The 17439-nt window shown below is 47.6% G+C and overlaps 1 protein-coding gene across 1 annotated transcript in view; it reads left to right on the top strand.

Moving 5' to 3' along the window:
- Positions 1-17439, top strand: part of ZCCHC14 (zinc finger CCHC-type containing 14) — a 94574-nt gene that overhangs the window by 17329 nt on the left and 59806 nt on the right. The window lies entirely within an intron of this gene.

Raw genomic sequence — 17439 nt, 5'->3', positions numbered from 1 at the left:
CACTTTGACCTTTGTACTTGTAGCAAATTGATACATTGCCATGGGTGTAGTCAGCCTCATGGGGGGGTTGGTATAGGAAGGAACAGTTCTAGACGTTTAATGGTACATTCAATGGGGACACAAGCAAAAAAAATAGGTTTCCTGAAATTTTGAGTGGAGAGCAACGTCCCTTTCCGCTCCCATCCCTTTGCGTATTTCTAAGCATAAGTCAATCTCCTTTACTTTAGATCAGCAACACCCAGAATCTGAGTTCACTGTTTTTTTTTTTTATTGCAGGCAGAGAAATATGTGGCCCATGGTTATGTTGGAGAATATTTTGAGCTCTGAGCTAGTTGTAATGGAGTTTAAAACCCTATACAGAGACTAAGAGAGTGAAGGAGCAGTATTGGACCAAGAGGGTCTCATCCCTCAGCAGCTGTGGAGCATGCTTCAAAGGAGGGGGAGAGTGGCAATGCGGGGGAGAATAGGAATGAAGGAGAGGCTGTCCGAAGGTAGCAAGACAGTTTTCAGCTTCTGGGGACAGAACTATCCACAGGAGAAAGATCTGGATTGTGGGTAAAACCACAGCCAGGAGGGTAAGAGCCTGAAGGCTAGGACTATAACAGGGTTTAAAAGAGAACTAGATAAATTCATGGAGGTTAAGTCCATTAATGGCTATTAGCCAGGATGGGTAAGGAATGGTGTCCCTAGCCTCTGTTTGTCAGAGGGTGGAGATGGATGGCAGGAGAGAGATCATTTGATCATTACCTATTAGGTTCACTCCCTCTGGGGCAACTGGCATTGGCCACTGTCGGCAGACAGGATATTGGGCTGGATGGACTTTTGGTCTGACCCAGAATGGCCATTCTTATGACACTTTCTCCACCCTCACTCCCTGTTGAGATAGAATAACTGAACACTCGGAGGAGAGCTGGGGAATACTTATTTGACCATGTGAGCTGCTGAGACTGGGAACTCCCTGCTGGATTGGGGAGAGGACTGCAGCCATGCCCCAAACTGAAGAGAGAGCAGGGAGTTAGGAAGCAGCACGGCGGGGGGGCGCTAATTAGGTGCAGTAGAAAGAGACAAATGTGGCACTTAATCCCACTCCCCTGGGGCCCTTAGCCGAGACCGGTGGAGATGGAGGTCTTGGGTGCCCCCTGCTGGCTACTGCCAGGAGAACTCTGGGGCACTAGGAATGACTGAATGAAGCTTGACCGTTAGCCTTGCTGACTGCTATGCAAGCCCATCCCAGGATGCTGGGGTTGGAAGGACTATTGAGCTACGGCCTTCCTGCTAGACCTGCCAGCTTCCGAGTAAAATCTGCTGTGCTAGTTTTATACTTATGTAGAACAACTTTTGTTAACTGCCTTTGTAGGATCTGTATAGAAGAAATAATGCCGATAAATTACACACATTAATTAATGCTAATATTTTGTCTTTAAATTTAGAATAGGCTTCAAATGCAACAACAAATCTAAGAAGTTATGGACTGAGTGATAAGTTCAAATAAAGAGCTGAAATCTAGTCATTTTGCTGGGGGCAATGTTGTGTAGTGGTTAGAGCAGTGGCCTGTAAATCTGGTCTCTGGGTTTCTGTCATTTGCTATGTAACCTTGGGTAAATCTCTCTCAACCTCTTTCTGCTTCAATTTCCCCATCTGTAAAATGGATATAGTAATACCACTTTGAAATCCTTGATGAAAGGTGCTTTTACAAGTGCAACATTATTTATTTGCTATAGAAGCAGAGGAGCCAAAACAGAATGGAAGTAATTAAAGATCCTAAGTAAAACTTCTTGGCTTGTTTCCACTGGAAACTCCTATTTTGTGATATACCCAACAATAATCCCAATAGCTATAAGTAGCAGTAAATTTACAGCCAAATAATGCTGTAAGTAGCTATTTCTTCAGCTGTGAAAAATGCAACACTCGGCAGAAACCTGCCAGGGTTCGTGACTTCCATCTGACAAAAATAGGACAGGGTTTGGCATCGAATTTTCATTCTTGGACCATGATTGTTGTTCTAGCACCAGAAAATGTGCCAAGACTAGACATGGTACAGACTGAAATTAATTACATTTTCCTCTTACACTTTTTTTTATTTTTAATCTATGAATTTTAGAATAGGATAACCAGTTGGTTTGCAGGGGTGTTGTTTAATGTGTATGTTGCAAAATGCTTAGGGATCAAAAGGAATCATGCAACAAATTACAATTATTTGAGTAACTAGTATTCTAGCTTCTAGTTAACCAGCAACAAAGACTATGTCTGTCCTGTGGGATGTTGGGCCTCTCCTTGCAGGTTGGAGTCAGATCTGAGATTGACAGCCAGCCTGGGGCAAGGACTAGGGCCAGGACTGCCCCTCTGTGGAAAAGCCCCATAGCTCTCTGCCTCCACTCCTGGGTGAACAGTTGACCAGGGGTCTCTCCATTGTAGCAGAGGCTTTCAGGGATAGAACTACCCAAAGATTTTGAATTTTACTCCATTGGAGATGCCATAAACAAATGTAAATATTTTTTGGCCAGGAGTTTCTAGCCAGCCTTTCCTCATATCCCTCCTCTGAAGGGATTGCTGCTGGGGCAGATTGCAAATGCTCTAGGTTGCAAATGCTCTAGTTCCTTCTCTCTAGTCAGGAGCCCTAAGCCAGACTGCCCCAGCTGCAGAGAGGAGCTTGTGTCTGAAACAGAGAGCAACCCAGAGGTGAAGGAGAGGGCCAGGTCTCCCTGAAGCACTCCAGACACCCTTGGCAGGCAGGAGGGCCGGGTCCTTACCAAGCCAGAGAATTGGGCCACGGATAAAATTTGCAAATGCCTGGCTCTCAGAAATATTAGTAAACCATACACTCTGTGGTTGTTCGTGTTTTTAGCAGGATTTTCTGGGTCCTGGAAATATTGACAGTGGTTGTTAATTAACCCCCTACCCTTCACCCTTAGTATCCAACTTTCAGTGCACTTGGAGGTAGAAATATTGCATACTCCTAGCTTGTGAAGAAGGCAAGAAAAGCAGTGGGCTATACTGTTAAGTCTGCTGAATACTTCTTGGAGATGACTTAGCTTCAGTAATTCTAGTTTGTATAAATAGTGTAGTTAGTATATTTGCAGTATTTTATATTGTCCTGGTTGGTTGGTTTTTTTTGTTTGTTTGTTTGCTCGCTCATCTGTGTGTCACAAGATGGTTAGCTGGAAACATCTATATATGTTATCTTTCACATATAACTTAACTTAGTCTTCTTAGTCTGGATTAAGTTTAGAAGTGTGAGCAACAAGGGTGATGTCGTGGTGGGAGTCTGCTATAGACCACTGGACCAGGGGGATGAGGTGGACGAGGCCTTCTTCCGGCAACTCACAGAAGTTACTAGATCGCAGGCCCTGGTTCTCATGGGAGACTTCAATCACCCTGATATCTGCTGGGAGAGCAATACAGCGGTGCACAGACAATCCAGGAAGTTTTTGGAAAATGTAGGGGACAATTTCCTGGTGCAAGTGCTGGAGGAACCAACTAGGGGCAGAGCTCTTCTTGACCTGCTGCTCACAAACCGGGAAGAATAAGTAGGGGAAGCTAAAGTGGATGGGAACCTGGGAGGCAGTGACCATGAGATGGTCGAGTTCAGGATCCTGACTCAGGGAAGAAAGGAGAGCAGCAGAATACGGACCCTGGACTTCAGAAAAGCAGACTTTGACCTCCTCAGGGAACTGATGGGCAGGATCCCCTGGGAGAATAACATGAGGGGGAAAGGAATCCAGGAGAGCTGGCTGTATTTTAAAGAATCCTTATTGAGGTTACAGGGACAGACCATCCCGATGTGTAGAAAGAATAGTAAATATGGCAGGCGACCAGCTTGGCTTAGCAGTGAAATGCTTGCTGATCTTAAACACAAAAAAGAAGCTTACAAGAAGTGGAAGATTGGACAAATGACCAGGGAAGAGTATAAAAATATTGCTCGGGCATGCAGGAGTGAAATCAGGAAGGCCAAATCACACCTGGAGTTGCAGCTAGCAAGAGATGTTAAGAGTAACAAGAAGGGTTTCTTCAGGTTGTTAGCAACAAGAAGAAAGTCAAGGAAAGCGTGGGCCCCTTACTGAATGAGGGAGGCAACCTAGTGACAGAGGATATGGAAAAAGCTAATGTACTCAATGCTTTTTTTGCCTCTTGTCTTCATGAACAAGGTCAGGTCCCAGACTACTGCACGGGGCAGCACAGCATGGGGAGGAGGTGACCAGCCCTCTGTGGAGAAAGAAGTGGTTTGGGACTATTTAGAAAAGCTGGACAAGCACAAGTCCATGGGGCCGGATGTGCTGCATCCGAGAGTGCTAAAGGAGTTGGCGGATGTGATTGCAGAGCCGTTGGCCATTACCTTTGAAAACTCATGGCGATCGGGGGAGGTCCCGGACGACTGGAAAAAGGCTAATGTAGTGCCCATCTTTAAAAAAGGGAAGGAGGAGGATCCTGGGAACTACAGGCCAGTCAGCCTCATCTCAGTCCCTGCAAAAATCATGAAACAGGTCCTCAAGGAATCAGTTCTGAAGCACTTAGGGGAGAGGAAAGTGATCAGGAACAGTCAGCATGGATTCACCAAAGGCAAGTCATGCCTGACTAATCTAATTGCTTTCTTTGACGAGATAACTGGCTCTGTGGATGAGGGGAAAGTGGTGGACGTGTTATTCCTTGACTTTAGCAAAGCTTTTGACACAGTCTCCCACAGTATTCTTTCCAGCAAGTTAAAGAAGTATGGGCTGGATGAATGGACTATAAGGTGGATAGAAAGTTGGCTAGATTGTCGGGCTCAACGGGTAGTGATCAATGGCTCCATGTCTAGTTGGCAGCCGGTATCAAGTGGAGTGCCCCAAGGGTCAGTCCTCAGGACGGTTTTGTTCAATATCTTCATTAATGATCTGGAGGATGGTGTGGATTGCACCCTCAGCAAGTTTGCAGATGACACTAAACTGGGAGGAGAGGTAGATACGCTGGAGGGGAGGGATAGGATACAGAGGGCCCTAGACAAATTAGAGGATTGGGCCAAAAGAAATCTGATGAGGTTCAACAAGGACAAGTGCAGAGTCCTGCACTGAGGACGGAAGAATCCCATGCACCGCTACAGACTAGGGACCGAATGGCTCGGTAGCAGTTCTGCAGAAAAGGACCTAGGGGTTACAGTGGACGAGAAGCTGGATATGAGTCAACAGTGTGCCCTTGTTGCCAAGAAGGCCAATGGCATTTTGGGATGTATATGTAGGGGCATTGCCAGCAGATCGAGGGACGTGATCCTTCCCCTCTATTCGACATTGGTGAGGCCTCATCTGGAGTACTGTGTCCAGTTTTGGGCCCCACACTACAAGAAGGATGTGGAAAAATTGGAAAACATCTAGCGGAGGGCAACAAAAATGATTCGGGGACTGGAACACATGAGTTATGAGGAGAGGCTGAGGGAACTGGGATTGTTTAGTCTGCGGAAGAGAAGAATGAGGGGGGATTTGATAGCTGCTTCCAACTACCTGAAAGGGGGTTCCAAAGAGGATGGATCTAGACTGTTCTCAGTGGTAGCAGATGACAGAACAAGGAGTAATGGTCTCAAGTTGCAGTGGGGGAGGTTTAGGTTGGATATTAGGAAAAACTTTTTCACTAGGAGGGTGGTGAAGCACTGGAATGCATTACCTAGGGAGGTGGTAGAATCTCCTTCCTTAGGTATTTTTAAGGTCAGGCTTGACAAAGCCCTGGCTGGGATGATTTAATTGGGGATTGGTCCTGCTTTTAGCAGGGGGTTGGACTAGATGACCTCCTGAGGTCCCTTCCAACCCTGATATTCTATGATTCTTCACCTGGTTATTTGCCTAACGTGTATGTTACAGTTAAAACATCTACTTTAGAACATCTAAAGTAGTTGTCCATCCCATCTGTGTAAAATATATCCTTGATTTAAATAACAAGTTTCTTACGCAGAATAAATGTCAGTCTTCAGAGATTTGTAAACCTTGCCTTTTTTCTTCATGCTAAGGTCCATAAATCTCTTACAATGAGGACTATACCCTTCTTGCAACTTGGGGATAGGACCAGACCCCACAGTCACTGGCAGCAGGGGAATGTCCTGTCCCTGTCCCTTGAAGTTCCCTCCATTTTTTTTTTTTCCTGTTCTCACAATGGCATGCAGCCTCAGCCAGCCTTTCTTGCTGTCGGGGTTTTCTGAGGGAAATTCCAAACTTTATTTCAAATTTGTAGACTAACAATTTGGTTCAATAATGTGTAATCTCCAATTCCCAGCCATGTCCCAGGGCTGCATTTGGTTTTGGGAAAGATTGTCTCTTCAGCTTTGTTTCCTCCTGAGGTGTATCTCACAGAGGAGGTCTGCTATTGTAAGACCATTTCTCCAGGTAGGTTTAAAATGAATACTTTGTTGAAGTGATTATTGGTCTCATGCACCCCAAAAGAGAAGTTAACCAACTGAACTTTTTCTACTGGTTAGTGCAAAGTCTATAGTTTAGTGACCGTGGTAAACCAGTGAAACATAGCCTAGGAGGGTTTTATTGTGCGTATATAAATATCACAGCGAAAAGGTCAAGTCTCTGTGGTAAGTACATTTCTATAAAATTTCCAACATTAAATGCTTCCTTTGGGCATCAACCTTATTCCAACCCTGCAAGATCCTAGAGTACCACCTTGGAACCTCATTTTGTTCCTCACAGCAATGTGGTGTGTAACCCCCTGCAGTTATACTTCCTGTCCATTAGAGTAAGCCTCCTGATGGCTACTATTTCCAGTTAGATAATTTGGTTTTATTTGAAGTTGAGAACTTTCTCTAATTAGACCTGGTATTGTACTTTTTTACGCAAACAGGTATTCCTTGCAACTTTTGTAGTATTTATTCCCTAAATAAATCCAAGAAATATTCCTCCTTTGGTTAAGCATCAGAGCATCTTTAGGAGCACTGACAGTTTCAAGGCAGAGTTGGCATGCCATCTGTATTAGGATCTGCTAGATGTTCACATCACCATCAATACCGAAGTTCACTAAGTTCTGCATATTGATCATTCAGTCTTAGCCAACATCATTTAACATGTGTGCATGCACACCTACTTCTGGATGCCTACATCTAAAGGATGATCCTACTTCCAACACCGGAGGCGCACTGCTATGAAAATCCCATCATAACAGATTTGTGAACCTTAGCACAAAAAAGAGGAGATGAATTTATCCATGCTTACCTGAAAATTTCCTTTCTCAAGTAATAAGATGCACATATCCGGTCCACTTTGGAAACAATGGATATCAATTTTCATCTCTGTGCTGGGTGATCCAGGTATTTGGGGTTGTTGCTGTGAGGTGGAATTTACCATGCCTTTCAGTAGGAGACATTGTAGTGCTTTTCCCTCAAAGTATATTTAACACAATCGAAAATTTAGGAAAGTATATTTGAATGGTCTTGGCTGTGGAAGTTGTCTCCACTGGATGGAACATTAGGTGGTAGGCTATTTACCTACTGCCAGTGACAGAAAGTTCTGTTTCTGCTCCCAAGCTGTAAGCAGGCCAGTGCACCCATTATAGTGGATCTGTTGAGCTTATTACTCAAAAAAGGAAACTGTAAAGTAAACACAAATAGACTTTCTTATTACACATTTGAATTTAGATTGCAGGGTGGAGGAGGGAGATAAGACATCGCTAGACCTCTGTCCTTCCTATCTTTTTCTATATTTGTAAAATGTACAGAGATTTACTTTTCATTGTAGGAGAAATATGTTCCTTTCCACACTGTAAGCAAATGAAGCTTGGATTTCTTGTTGCATGCACATTAAGTCTTAAGTGCCTCATTGTACTTTCCTTTAAACAGCCTCAGGGTTTTTTCCCACAGTTGTCAGTTTATTTCTTTTACTATTATAAAAGAAAAAATGCCATTGCTTGAATAGTTGATTCCAGTCTCAAAGGTGACATACTTTATGCTTGTAATTCAGTTTGCCTTCTGGACATATACTTTCAACATCGGTGCATCTGTGCAGGAAATGACCCTTTTGGTTTCGTAATTGTGTTTTGGAACATGACATTTGATTGACTAATGTGAAGTCTTTGAGGACTCTAGTCTTTAGAATTATCACCGTCTACAAAAGTCTTAGTTAAGTACTATGAAAGTTGTGTGCAGTGTTGTTGTAGCTGTATGGGCCCAGGGTACTAGAGAGACCGATAATATCTTTTATTGGACCTAGTTCTGTTGGTGAGAGAGACAAGCTTTCAAGCTTACACAGAGCTCTTCTTCAGATCAACCATGTCTCTCTACTATGAAAGTTAATTTTTCTTCAAATAATTGTTTTTTGTTATACTTTCTCTGTGTAGACTGAGTTTAAAATGACTTCCTATACATAGTAGTTTACATTAGGAGCAGGAAATAAATCTCCTTTAGAATCATAGCTATGTAGGGCTGGAAAAGGTCCTTGAGAGGTCATCAGGTCCAGCCCCCTGTCCAGAGGTAGGACAAAGTAAACCTAGATCATCCTGGATAGGGTTCTGTCCAACTTGTTCTTAATAACCTCCAATGATGGGGATTCCACAACCTCTCTTGTGGAAGCCTGTTCCAGAGCCTATCCTTATCATTAGAAAACCTTTTCCTGATATCTAACCTACATTTCCCTGGCTGCAGATTAAGTCCACTATGTCCCATTCTACCTTCAGTAGACACAAAAAAGATTCGATAACCTTCTTCTTTTTATAACAACCCTTAACATATTTGAAAACTGTTACCAGGTCCCCCCTCAGTCTTCTTTTTCTCAAGACTAAACATGCCCAGTTTTTTTAACCTTTCCTTATAGGTCAGGGTTTCTAAACCTTTTATCTTTTTTGTTGCTCTCCTCTGGACTCTCTTCAGTTTGTCCACAACTTTGCTTAGGTGTGGTGCCCAGAATTGTACGCAGTACTCCAGCTAAAGCTTCACCAGTGCTGAGTAGCGCGGGACAATTACCTCCCATGTTTGACGTATGACACTGCTGTTAATATACTCTGGAGTGGTATGCATTTATGAAAAAGGCTAATCACATTATAGACTCATATTCAATTTGTGATCCCATTTTCAGCAGTACTACCACCTAGCCAGTTATTCCTATTTTGTAGTTGTGTATTTGGTTTTTCCTTCCTAAGAGTAGTACTTTGCACTTATCTTTACTGAATTTCATTTGGTTGATTTCTGATCGATTCTCCAATTTGTCAAGGTTGTTTTGAATTCTGATCCTGTCCTCCGAAGTGTTTGCAATCCTGCCCAGTTTGGTGTCATCTGCAGATTTTATAAGCATACTGTCCATTCCAGTATCCAAGCCATTGATGAAAATATCAAATAGCACTGGATCCCGGAATGACACCCTCCCAGTTTGACAGCAAATCATTGATAATTACTCTTTGAATATGATCTTTCAACTAGTTGTGCACCCATCTTATAGTAATTTCACCTTGACCACATTTCCCTCGTTTGCTTATGAGAATGTCATGTCGGACTGTGTCAAAAGCCTTACTGAAGTCAATATATATCATGTCTACTGTTTTCCCCCCGACCCTGTAGGCCAGTAACCCTGTCAACAAAAGAAATTGGTATGCTTTGGTATGGTTTATTTTTGACACCTCCATGCTGGCTATCATCCAGGTGCTTACAAATTGCTTGTTTAATAATTTGCTTCAGTATCTTTCCATTTAGGATGACTGATGTATAATTCCCTGGATCCTCTTTGTTCCCGTTTTTAAAGATCGGTACTATGTTTGCCCTTCTCTAGTCCTCTGGAACCTCAGCAATCTCCTTGAATTCTGAGATAATTGCTAACAATTCAAGATTGTTTCAGCTAGTACTTAACTACCTAGGATGAATTTCATCCAGCCATGCTGACTTGAATACATCTAACTTATCTAAATATTCTTTAACCTGTTCTTTCCCTGTTTTGGCTTCCATTCCTTCCCCCTTCATGTTAATATTACACGTGTGGAGTAGTGGGTCACCATTAACCATTTTAGCGAAGACTGACGCAAAGTAGGCATTAAACACCTCAGCCATCTTGATGTCATTAACTCTTTTTCCCTACTAAGTGGAGGACCTACACTTTCCTTCAACTTTCTCTTGCTCCTAATGTATTTGAAGAACCTCTTCTTATGGCCTTTTATGTCCATTTTCTTCATAGATGACTGATGGCTCCTGATGCTGGGAGAGCACAATGTAAAGGGGAGGACACATGACCACCCCCACATGTCTGTTCTGCCCAGCGACCCCCCTGCTCAGCACTTAACCCAGGCCCACTGCACTCTCCCTGCCCCACCATTGTTACCTACGGCCGAGCAAGCCAAATACATGCTGGGAGGGAGAGGGGACTCTGGCTCGCTTGGCCCTTGTGCCTGCAGCCAGGCCTGGATAGGGGGCAGCCCGCTGCTGCCTCCCCAGCCTGGCTCTTACAGGCAGCCGCTGCACCGCCCAAAGCAGCGACCTGGAGCGGCAGGCATGAAAAATGGCTGGTCACGCTCCCTCCACTCCTTGCCCGGGCCTGGGTGCTAGGGACAGGATCTGAACGTGTGGAAGGGCAGGCACAGCGGGAGAAGGACACCCTCTCCTTCTTCTACGAGTGATTGTTCATGTCCATTCCAAGCAGGTGTATGCGTGCCACATGCACACTAGCTGGAAGATTTTTCCGCTAGCAGAGTCTGTAGGGTCAGCCTGGGCGGCCCCTGGAGTGGCGCCTTCATGGCTCCCAATATCTGGCCCGCCAGCCCCCCATCCCCTTAGTTCCTTCTTATTGCCCGTGATGGCTAGCTGGAACTTCGCTCGCTCTTACAACAAGCACCTTAGCAGTGTCTTTATTCTTAGTGTACATAGTTCAATAGTTATTCTCTGTAGTTATACTTTTTCATACAGTTAGTAGTGGTTTGTTAGATAGTTCGTTTCCCCTTTGGGTTATGCCCAGGTCTCCGGGATTTAAACTCTCTGAGTCTTGTGGAAAGTTTATGCCCAAGAGCGATCCTCACTCGTCTTGCCTGCGGTGCCTTGGTGAGACTCACCAAAAGGACAAGTGCTGCATTTGCAAGGGTTTCTACCCAAGAACCCTTAAGGACAGAGAGCAGAGACTAAAACTCCTGCTCATGGAGATGGCTCTGAGACCGCAATCTGACCCAGGACACAACGACCCAGCACTGAGCATGTCGTCTTCGGAGCGCAGCGCTCCGGCACCAACGGCGTGCGAAACAGGCCCAGCTAAGGACTCTAAAGCCCACCGGCACCGCCACTACTCGGGCCATAGGACGTTGGCCTCAGTCGGCACCGTTCTCCATCTCTGGTGCCGGTAAAGAAGAGGAGGCCGGTGAGGGACCGGTTACCCCCCCTTGACACCTAAGAGGCCGGCGCTGTCCGCGAGTGGCTTGGGACAGACCGCCTCCGCCTCGCTTCTGCCCAGGGTTTCGTCAACTCCTGCCCCGGCCGGGGTCCAGTCGAGTCCAAACCCTCCTCAGTCCCCGGACCATCTGGTGGACATACAACCACCATCGACCCCGGAGGCGTTCAAGGCAACAATGGAACTGATGCATCTCCCGGTACCGTCCTCCACCTAAAGGAGGGACAAATCTCTGGCGACCGCACGCCCCCGTTCCACTCCGACGGACCATCATGGTTGGCTTACCCCTGCTCTCCATCTCCAGCACCACCTGCACAGATGCAGGAAGCGCACCGCTCCCCGGAATTGAGTTGTCGTTCGTTGGTGACCCAGAGGACTGCTTCTCCGTGGTCGTCTTATTCGGAGACCTCCGAGTCGGAGGTGGACTCAGCTCAATCTAGCAGATTGTGGAGCATAAGGTCCAGGTCCCGGTGCAGTCACCAACCATACCCGGCACCGTGGCAGCAACAGTGATAACAACCTGCTCAATGGCCCTTCTGAACACCCTGGGTGTACCATTAGAGCCAGGGTCAAGTCCATGGTCCGCACTCCAGAACGGTGTCGGTGTCCTCGGCGTCGTTCGTGCCACCGTCAGCACCACCCTGGGGCGGAGTGGCCCTGCCAACTCACATGGTTTCGGCGCCGATACCTCAGCCAGCTCCGGTGCCAGCTCTCCAGGTGATGGCACCGGTGGAAGCTTCAGCTCCGTCCCTACCGACCCTGACGGTCTCGGTACCGCCGGATTTACTGGCTGTGGTGCAGAGTTCTTCATCGGTACTGGCTCCACAGCCCGAGTACCGCGTGTCGAGGGACCCCGGGGTGGGGGCTGAAGGCAGTGAACTGGGCCCACCTCCTGTTCTCACTCTTCCTCGTCCTCACCCGATGAAGCGGTCGCGGGGACTTGGACGGCCCCAGCTTTGGAGGACAACCAGGTTCTTCAACAGCTTTTGAGACTGGCCGCCCAAAGCCTGGAGATTGAAGCAGAGGAGGTGGAAGAGGATTTAGACCTTGTCATAGACATTCTGGCTCCCTCTGGCCCACCAGGGTTGCATTGCCATTTGTCAAGTCCGATAACCGAAACATCTAAGAACTTGTGGCAAACTCCTGCTTCTCTGGCACCTACGGCCAAGAAATCCGAGTGCCGCTACTTTGTTCCCTCTAAAGGGTATGAACATCTTTACACCCACCCTCCCCCGGACTCTTTGGTGGTCGACGGGGCCAGTCAGAGAGAACGTCAAGGGTTTCAAGGATCCACCCCTAAAAACAGGGATGCCAAGAAACTGGACCTGTTTGGCTGGAAGGTCTACTCGACAGGAGGCCTGTAACTTCGTATAGCCAACCAGCGGGACATAGTAAGCCGCTACGGGCATAACATGTGCTCGTCTACGGCTAACTTGATAGAACTTCTGCCCCAGGAAGCTCAGGGGGAGTTCTCTGTGCTCGTGGAGGAGGGGAAACTGGTCTCCCAAGCATCTTTGCAAGTGGCTTTGGACGCGGCCTCTTGCACTTCGGCCACAGGGGTAGTTATGAGGAGAGGTTCCTGGCTACAGGTCTCTGGTTTTCCCCATGAGGTCCAGCAGACCATTCAAGACCTTCTCTTCGAGGGTGTAGCTCTCTTCTCCGAGAAGACGGATAAGAGACTTCACAGCTTGAAGGACTCTAGGGCTACCCTTTGTTCACTGGGGCTTCACATGCCTGCTACCTAGCGCAGACATTTTACGCCTCAACCTGCCCCTCGTCCTTACCAACCCCAAAACCGCCAAGACGCTCCACCACGTAGGCAGAATAGGAGCACTCGGAGGAGGCAATGCCTGCCCTCTGGACAAAGCTCGGGCCAGCCCAGGGCCCACCAGGCTCTAGACCACCCTTTTGAGGGTACAGTCGAGGACGGCTTGCCAGTATGACCTTTGGATCCTTCCCATCTTCCTTTCTCATCCCATCTATTCCCTTTCTACTGTGCCTGGTCTCGAATTACTTCAGACTGATGGGTCCTCCGCACGGTAGAGAGGGGATATTCCATCCAATTCTGTACCCTCCCGCACCCCTCTCACGAGCAACTTCTAATTCAACAGGTGCAGTCCCTGCTCTCAGTAGGGGCAGTGGAGGAGGTTCCTCTGGAGCTAAGGGGCAAGGGTTTCCCGGTATTGCCTCATACCGAAGGCCAAGGGGGGGCCTCAGACCCATACTGGACCTGCAACAGCTCAACAAGTACGTAAAGAAACTCAAGTTTTACATGGTCTCACTAACCTCCATTATCCCCTCACTGGATCCATGAGACTGGTACGCCGCCCTCAGCTTGAAGGATGCGTATTTTCATATCGCAATAGTCCCACATCACAGACGCTACCTCAGATTCGTGGTGAACAGAAGCCACTACCAGTTTACCGTCCTCCCGTTCGGACTGTTGACTGCCCCCCGAGTATTCACAAAATGCATGGCAGTCGTCGTGGCGTTGCTGCGCAAGCGCCATATACAGGTTTTTCCATACCTTGATGACTGGCTGATCAGACGTCGCTCAAGAGCCCAGGTGGAAGCTCAGGTCGAGTTTATAAGGAGGACCTTCCTTGAGTTAGGTCTCCTCCTGAATGAGGAGAAATTTACTCTGTCACCGGTGCAGAAGATAGAATTCATAGGCGCGGTCCTGGACTCTACCCAAGCCAGGGCGTACCTCCTGGAGGCCAGGTTTCGCTCATTTCAGGACATCATACAGAGCCTCAGACGGTTCCCCATGACATCAGCAAGAAACAGTCTAAAGCTGCTGGGACACATGACCTCCTGCACATACGTGGTGCAGCATGCCAGGCTCAGGCTGCGCCCACTCCAGTCTTGGCTGGCGTCAGTGTACCGACTAGCCAGAGATGCGATGGACAGGGTCGTAACCCTGCCCCGCCTGGTACTGGACTCCCTCCTATGGTGGCTCGACCCTTGAATGGTTTGCGCAGGGGTGCCTTTTGCCAGCCCTCAGCCCTTGCTCACCTTGGTGTCAGACGCCTCGGATCTGGGTTGGGGGGCTCTCCTAGGGGACCTCAAGACCCAAGGCCTCTGGTCTGTGGTGGACCTCACTCTTCACATCAATGTCAAAGAGCTGAGGGCAGTGCGTCTGGCATGCTGCGCTTTCAAAACGCACATAATGGGCAGATGTGTTTCAGTCCTCATGGACAACACCTCGGCGATGTTTTGTATCAACAAACAGGGGGATGCACGCTCCTCTCCCCTGTGCCGAGAAGCCCTTGTGCTGTGGGACTTCTGCATAGAGCACTCGATCCATCTGCAGGCCTCATACCTCCCAGGCGTGCGAAACACACTGGCGGACAGCCTCAGCCGGACCTTCAATGGCTACGAGTGGTCCCTTCGGCCAGACGTGGTGAGCTCAATCTTCCGGTTCTGGGGCTCTCCCCAGATAGACCTGTTCGCCACTCTGGGCAACAGGAAACGTCAGACGTTCTATTCCCTCAGGAGCCACGGCTCAGGGTTCATCGGAGACACCTTCCTTCTCTCATGGGAGGGCTGCCTGCTATATGCTTTCCCACCCATCCCCTGAGTCCACAGGGTGCTCCTCAAGACCTTCAGGGACCGGGACCGAGTCATACTAATAGCGCCAGTGTGGCTGTGGCAGCACTGGTTCACCTCACTCCTGGAAATGTCCATAGCGACCACACTCACCTTACCGCTGGTCCCCGACCTGATCACGCAGGACCAGGGCCGACTCCGGCACCCGAATCTGGAGTTGCTCCACCTTACGGCCTGGATGATCCATAGCTAAGTGCCACAGAGCTGTCTTGTTCGGACCAGGTCAGACAAGTCCTCCTGGGTAGTAGAAACCCCTCCACCAGAGCTACTTACCTGGCCAAGTGGAAAAGGTTTTCCATCTGGGCGGAGCAACGTAGTCAGTTGCCGCTCCTTGCCTCCATACCGTTTATACTGGACTACCTCCTTCACTTAAAGCATCAAGACTTGTCCCGGTCATCAATAAGGGTCCACTTGGCCGCTATCTCTGCCTTCCATCCGGGCTCAGATGGTCTCTCGGACTTTGTAAACCCTATGGTCAGTCGTTTTCTCAAGGGTTTGGACAGGATCTTCCCACACACGTGTCAGCCTGTCCCTTCCTGGGACCTCAGTTTAGTCCTCTCCAGGCTTACAGGCCCGCCATTTGAACCTCTGTCCACCTGCTCCCTGTTATATCTGTCATTCAAGATCACGTTCCTCGTGGCAATTATCTTGGCTCGACGGGTTTCAGAGCTCAGGGCCCTCACGTCTGAGCCCCCTTACACAGTTTTTCGTAAGGATAAGGTCCAGCTCAGGCCTCAACCAGCTTTTCTCCCGAAGGTCGTCTCCCATTTTCACATGACCCAGGACATCTTCCTCCCAGTGTTTTATCCCAACCCACACTCCTCCGATAGGGAGCGCAGGCTGCACTCACTGGATGTGCGTAGGGCCTTAGCCTTCTACATAGAGAGAACTAAGTCGTTCCAGAAGTCCGTCCAACTCTTTGTAGCCGTGGCAGACAGAATGAAGGGCCTCCTGGTATCCTCTCAACACATATCGTCATGGATAACGTCCTGCATTAGGGAGTGCTATACCCTGGCAAAGGAGCCCGCTCTGCAGATAACCACTCACTCTACCAGGGCCCAGGCCTCCTCTGCGGCGTTCCTGGCACAAGTCCCTATTCAGGAAATTTGCAGGGCAACCAGGTGGTCCTCAATACATACATTTACGTCGTACTATGCAATTACACAACAGTCCAGGGACGATGCGGCTTTTGGGCGAGCCGTGTTCTTTTCTGTGGATAACTCCGACCCCACCTCCTGAGCTCTAGCTTGTGAATCATCTTCTTGGAATGGACATGAACAATCACTCGAAGAAGAAAAAACAGTTACTCACTTTCTCATAACGGTTGTTCTTCAAGATGTGGTGGTGTTCATGTCCATTCCAATACCCACCCTCCTAGCCCTCTGTCGGAATAGTCGGCAAGAAGGAACTGAGGGGGTGGGGGGTCAGCAGGGCCCGATATTGGGTGCCATGAAGGCGTTACTCCAGGGGGCACCCAGGCTGACCCTACGGAAGCTGTTAGGGGAAAAATCTTCCGGCTGGCGTGCACATGGCATGCACACACCTGCTTGGAATGGACATGAACAACACATGTCGAAGAACAACAGTTATGAGAAAGTGAGTAACCGTTTTTCCCCACTGGCAGGCCAAGTAGAAATTGGGGGGGGGACTTCACCCTGCATGACCCCCCACCCCCATGTGTTGCCTATGTCTAGGTGTAACTCATTTTGTGCCTTAGTCTTTCTGATTTTGTCCCTACATGCATGTGCTATTCTTTTGTACTCCTCCTTAGCAATATGTCCATGTTTATATTTTTTGTAGGGTTCCTGTTTGATTTTCAGATTATTAAAGATCTCCTGATGTAGCCATGTTGGCCTCTTACTATTCTTCCTATCTTTCCTTCACATTCTGTGTTCTGTTTTCTGGTAAGAAGTGAATACATCTGAATGTGTTCTTCTTTTTTCCAAAGTCAGCTTTGCAACAAAATCTGGATATAATTTACAAATTCTGGGCCTTTATTAATGTACTGAATCTGGAATTCTGCAGTCACCATCAATCCAGATTCATGGATTAATGTCCCTTCAGTCACTGCCATTAGCAATCACTAGAGACTCTTGGCATAATTTGATCTATTACTTCTTTTCTGCAGGTCATCCTAAATTTCAGTTGTCTAAACTCTTCAGCATTTTTTAACTGCAGGAGTCACAGAATTTACTTTTTAAATTGAATGGATTTTTTTCTTACAAAAACAGCTGGAGTGGCCGCCCTGAACAGTGAAATTCTGTATTTTTAGCAGAGTCACAGCACAAATAGTGGAAATGTAGGTTTCCTCACTGCTTCAGTCCTGGCTGGGAAGGGCCATCTGCTAAGGGTGGAATTAGTGATACAATGTCCATGTCCGTTCAATCCTTTTGTCACTGCCAATGAGGAGCTAATTCAGATTGCTTTACGTTATCTACAGTGAACTATATCCTGCTTATTTATAGCGTGGACTGCACCATAATAGGATTCAAGTCTAGAGAACTCAGCTGGAACCACC

Source organism: Natator depressus, chromosome 12, assembly GCF_965152275.1.
Source record: "Natator depressus isolate rNatDep1 chromosome 12, rNatDep2.hap1, whole genome shotgun sequence".
NCBI lineage: Eukaryota > Metazoa > Chordata > Testudines > Cheloniidae > Natator > Natator depressus.
Note: the sequence above shows the minus strand (reverse complement) of the source record. Positions and strands in the feature narration are given on the sequence as shown.